At 38.5% G+C, this 6000-nt stretch overlaps 1 protein-coding gene across 3 annotated transcripts in view; it reads left to right on the top strand.

Annotated features, from left to right (window-relative positions):
• Positions 1–1169: 1169 nt before the first annotated feature.
• LOC127576793 (heparan sulfate glucosamine 3-O-sulfotransferase 1-like) overlaps positions 1170–6000 on the top strand; it is a 108281-nt gene continuing 103450 nt past the window's right edge. For all 3 annotated transcript variants that reach the window (XM_052027539.1, XM_052027538.1, XM_052027537.1), the window contains exon 1: positions 1170–1458. The gene's annotated coding sequence lies outside the window, so the exon portion shown is untranslated. The remainder of the gene's footprint in view (positions 1459–6000) is intronic.

The raw sequence follows: 6000 nt of genomic DNA, 5'->3' as shown, positions 1-6000 counted from the left end.
AGAGGGGTATGAATCTTTGGAATTCTGCAATGCTCATTATTCATGTCTGAGATTGATTGATTTGTGGATACTAGAGGAAGGAAAGGAAGTGGAAATCATGGAGGAAAATGAAATTGATTTAAAAGATCACTCATGTTCTTACAGAATGTTGGAGAAGGTTCCAAAACACTTCTCAACAAAACACTGAATGAGATTGCTTCAGCACTTTCAATTTCACTGGTGAGTTTCAGAAAACCCATAAAACCTATGGACCAGATGATCATTGAAACCAATAAGTTCCTGCTATGTCACTAGTAGGTCAAAAATGACAAACCATTTCTCCCAGGCTGGGACCTTTGAGTGAAATTGGGAAATCTTTGAGAATGGATCCAGCTTCCATTTTTATTCATTCATGGGATGTGGATATCACAGGCAAGGCCAGCATTTATTTCCTATTCAAAATTGCCTCTTGAATTGTATGACTGCTGAGCCATTTCGGAGGGCAGTTAAAACTCAACCACAACAGCAGATCTGGAGTTTATATAAGGCTGGACCAGGTAAGGACAACAGAGTTCCCTCCTGAATAGATGTGCCTTTAAAACCACCTAGTAGATTATCCCAGAAATCTTAATTAACTGAATTTAACTTCCTCAGCAGCTGTGGTGGGGTTTGAACCTTCTCCACAACATCAATAGCATAGGTCTCTGGATAATAATCTGGTAATTTACCACTGTACTATTATGCATATTGTCAATTTCCCAGTCTTAGCTCCCCATATCCATCCAACCTGCAAGTTCTGCAATTTAATTCAGCTCATATTTCATAATATAGGTTATGTATCAATTGATGTTTTCAAAGGAGCTGTACAGGTATTCAAGGAAGAATAACCGATCGAGTTTCCATGGAGTCTATTCTTGTCTACCAAGCCTTGAACAAATTAATTGTTTTCAGAAACACAGGAATACACAATGTTACTGAAAGTACCAGGGTATCAATGAGCAACCAGTATCTTAAAAATAACTACATCTCCCATAAGGTTCTCACACATAGACACCAGTGTTTGAATCGCTGTTGTCACCTGACAAAACTCCTCCCAATGCATAATGTGAAGCTGAGCCTATGCTCGTGGTTCCTCTGCCAGGGTTTTATTAGCTTGCTGTTCATGAAGTGACAAGCATTCCACCTCAGAAGCAGCCGGGGAAATGTAAGCTGCACTGAGCTCAGAAAGCGTTGCAGCTTAACCGAGTTCCACTTTAATAGCTATCTTTTGCTGGATCACTGTATGGTCACTGGAAATGATTAATTGATAATGAAGTGGCTGATGTTGATGCATTTATTTGGAACGGACTGTGCCATAAGCTGCTGCTTGCAGTGAAAGTGAATGGTATTAAAGCTAAGGAGAGCACTACATCTGAATCCTTTCTGCATTTGGGAGATGCTGAAGGACCAATCGCATCACATCTAATTGCTCACTTCAAGGTAAAAACAGAAAAAAACTATGTTATGTCTTGTGACTAAGAGTGCAGATTGCTGGAATGGAGTTGAAAGTACAGCTAATTACTGAGAATAAACAAAACTGTTTTCATTTAATACCTGGGTGTAATCTATTTTTGTCTTTTTTCAGTTGTATTATAGTATCATAACATTAGTATTAGGATTCTAAATTTATATGCATATATTGCTAAACAGCTTACATCCCTGCTGAAAAGGAACGGTGCCTACCTTGATATGTTAGAATGTAAAAATGAAATTTAAAATTAAATAACTTGTGATAAATGTTAGCAGTTAAAGGTTTCAGTCTAAATGTTTTTGTTGTACAGTTATTTATTACTATCAGACAGAATTCCACAACTAGGTTTTAAGCTGCACTCCATACTTATAGATACCAGTGTGATTATAAAATAAATTGTTGTGATAAGCTTTGTAAATTAATCTAATAACATTAAAGACAGCAGAAGCTTGAGAGAAAACTGAGTATGTAAGTATATGCTGCCTGAGAGAAATTAGCTATAAATATTTTGCACCATGTACGAGCATGTATTAAGATGACTTGAACATGTTTTTTAATTCAACTTTGCCCATCAAAATTGGATTGCTCACAGGATATTATTCCATAACTCTCAGAAAAATTAATTGCAAGCACTGAAGAGGTGCTATATGTTTACAGAAAATTGCATCAGAGAAAAGCAAATAGTTTTTTATATATTGACTTGTTGGTTGAAATATACAGGACACAAAGATACAGAACCATATACATCATCAGGATATAACTAGCTGCTACTTTCTGACTAGAAACCAGTCTTTGAGGTTCATGTAAATTGGATCATCTGCCCCTCTGTTTCCATATGTAGCTTCCTTTGACTGAAAGCTTGTGAAGTTGAAAGAACCAAAATTTGACATGTGCAGTGGAGAATGAATCAAGTGAGAGAAAGCCCATTATTTTCATACTCCACTGCTCTGACGGAATCGTTTCGACTTTCTGTGATAAACGATGCAAAATTAAAGTTAAATATCATGATTAAATCTAATAAGCTATTTAAGCAGGTGCTGGAAACAGACTGTGACCTGATTAATGCCCTGTGAGATAATTTATTCGGGCAGCGACCTCATGGAAGTTTAACTGAACATTTTTGGACCACAGCCATTGCTCATTCATGCCGTTACAACTCTGGCCAGCACTGCTAGATCTCAAAAATCCTTTGTTATATTCTTTACTTAATGAGGCAGTTGCAACAACGCAAATAAGCAGCAAGTCCTAAAAGAGGAAGAAGAAAGAAGTTTTATTTTTAGTCCTGTGAGGAATGTCAGCAACAGCTCCTGGTTGCAGTCAATTTTGTCAGAAAACCTGGGCATGGTGTTGAACATTTCACTAACTGATTTAAGCATTGGTCTAACTTGCCATATTTTGATTTTGTTTTAATTTGGCAATGCTTTAAGTCAACAATTTATTAGGAAAATGAATACAGAATTCTCCAAACTTTGTAAATTTTATACCATGTTCACACTATGTGTTTTATTACATAACTGTGACATAACTGTTTATGCAGAGAGGCTTCAAGGGGTGTAGACAGATTAAATGAATGGGTGAAGACATGCTGGATGCAACATGAAGTGGAAAAAGGGTGAGGTCATTGACTTTGGCAGAAAAATAGAAAGGCAGGACCTGTTTCAAATAGTGAGAGATTAAAAGATGTTGGAGTTCAGAGAGACCTCAGTGTCCTTGTACACAAGCCACTGAAAGTTAACATGCAGCTACAGCAAGCAATTAGGAAGGCAAATAGTATGTTGGTAGTTATTTACAAGAGGATTTGAGTACAAGGGTAAAGACTCCTTGTTGCAATTACCTAGACTCCGGTGGGACCACACCATTTTCAATCTCCTTACCTAAAAAGGATATTCTTGTGATAGAGGGAGTGCGGTGAAGATTCACCAGGTTGATTCCAGTGAATGAGAGCTGGTACCACAAGGAAAGATTAAGCAGAATCTCAAGACTCTCTGAACACTCTGGAGTTTAGAAGGATAAGGGACAATCTCATTAAAACATACAAAATTCTTACTGGTCTTGAAAGGGTAAATGCATAGATGATGTTTCCCCCTTGCCTGGGGTATCTAGAATCAAGGTCAACAGTCTCAGAGCAAGAGTTAGTCATTCAGAAATAAGATGGGAAAAAAATTCCTTCACCCAAAGGCTAGCGATTGTTTGGAATTCCCTAACCATGTGGACTGTGGAGGCTCCGCCACTAAAATACATTCAAGATATTAAAGGAATCAGGAGATATACGGTTGGTACAGGAAAGTGATGCCAAGGTAGAAGATCAGCTGTGGTTTCATTGGATGGTGGAGTAGGCAGAAGGGACTGAATTCCTGCTCCTATTTCTAATATTCGTATGTTCTCAATAAATCACTAATTTTTGTGCTGAAACCTACAGGCACTAAGATATTTATATGCTTGTTCTAATTATTTGTACTTAAATATGTTTAGTAAGCCTTTATTCAACCCTGGATAATGGGCTGTTCTACTTCAAAGTTTCATTTAATCTGTGCCCATACCACTTTCACATCAGCTACAAGGTTTTCAGATGATACCAAGCTGGAAGTTAAGTTGGATTTTGGACATAAACTAAGAATTTGTAAATGGTTAAAAGAGTGAAAGATAATACTTAGCCTAGATTGCAAGTAAAAAAATATTGTGATGTTCATCCTGTCTGAATGGTGCAGAATTATCTGAGGCTGAGATTGAAAGCAGTCCAATCATATTAGTTGCTTTGGCAGTTACTGATTTAAAGCAGCAATTAATAAAATGAGCTGAATGCTTAACCATTTCTTGTACTGGTCACCTTAATGTTAAAGATATATGCCAGCAATGGTACACAGAAAAGCTATGTATTTGATAATGGTGTTAGAATCATAACATTGTACAGCACAGGATTTGGTCCTTTTGCCCACACGTACATGCTGATCTTTTTGCCCATCTACACTAATCCCTTTTGCCTGAATTAGGACAGTATCCTTCTATGCCTTGCCTATTTAAGTTATCTAACCAGACTGGACAAACTGGATGTTCTTCAGTCTTGGTAATTGAAAATCACCCACCCCTCCTCCACTCCCCACTGAAAAGAGAATTATATAGAAGATAACCAGTGGAACCTCCCCAGCCACTACAACTTTGGCCAGGGATTCTCAGGAGTTGATAAGAATATTATGTATTTTCAAGAAGGCTTTGAGAATGTCCACAAAATGTTTTCTTTGCCCTCTTGGAAATCTCTTGCCATGAAATTCAGAATAGGTTACCAGCTTCAACAGTTTGACGCCAGTCATTCCGATATGCAGCCTGTCCATCAGAGCTGACTGTGCTTAATTAGAACCTCAGTGGGGGGATGTTGCACATTGGTTCATTTTCCTTGCCACTGGATCAGAAGTATTTTCTGTAAACAGTGTTTATGTATCTCTCCATTGCTTTGCCATGCCTGCTGTAAGCAGTCCACACCTTCAAAGCATTTGGGAGTCTTGTTATCACTCTTGTCCTGTAAGACTTAAGCTTTGTGCCAGGGAATGAGGTCTTGAGCTCTGTGTAAGGCCCATTCTCTTATTGCTTCAGTAAATCAGTCAACAACAACTTGGAGGTCAGCTTGGGATCTAGAGTATAGGGTGACAAAGAAGGTGAATTTTGAAGATAATGCTGAAGAATTTATATAGCTCATTTCTCCACTCAGTCAGCTGGTGGTCAATGGGTGATGTCACATCAAGAAAAAGTATAAGATGAGATTTATGTTTGCTGTCTGACAACACAGATCAGTGCAACACTATACAACATGATTGATCCCTGTGCCGTTACCTATAAATAAAAATAGAACTGTTTGGGAGATTCAAACTTCAATTGCATGGCCAAAGGAGAGGATTAAAAAACATTAAGGTGATGATGGTGGACTTACTGCTCCTTTACCACTTCACCAATATTTTTCCCAAAGGTTTCTGGGGGACTGATTAGCCAGCCTGAATGCACTGGGGGCCTGTTTAATCTCTGTAAATCAGGCTCTGTGACATACAGAGAACCCTGATTCCATTTTCAACTCCCACTGGGTAGAGTGACTGTCATGGGATTTCACCAGCTAAAACATAACAGAGCAACAGAAGACTTCTCCAAAGGTTCTTTGAGCTGCTAGTGAATGCATATTTAACATGCCTTTCCATGCATTGATGAACTCTGAGACCATTACAGAGTGCTAGGGAGATAGAGAGGGAACTTGAGGATGGAGAGGTAGAGCGATATGTTTAAACTATTAACCAATCAATGGTAATTGTGGATAGACCAAGTCCATTTTAACCTTGGTGAAATGGATGTATGGCCTCTGAGGATGTGTGAGCTTAGGTAATTGGGTGACTCCAAGCTGGCAAAGTAAGACAATGGCCTAGAGGCTAATCTGACTGAGAAAAATGTTATTCTGGAGAAAGGGTCAGCAGGACGGGTGAAATCACAATTTTACAGAGGGAGGAATAGGATGCCAAAGAAAGCAGCAGCCC

Source organism: Pristis pectinata, chromosome 12 (genome assembly GCF_009764475.1).
Source record: "Pristis pectinata isolate sPriPec2 chromosome 12, sPriPec2.1.pri, whole genome shotgun sequence".
Classification (NCBI taxonomy): Eukaryota; Metazoa; Chordata; class Chondrichthyes; order Rhinopristiformes; family Pristidae; genus Pristis; species Pristis pectinata.
This window is presented reverse-complemented; position numbering and strand designations above follow the sequence as displayed.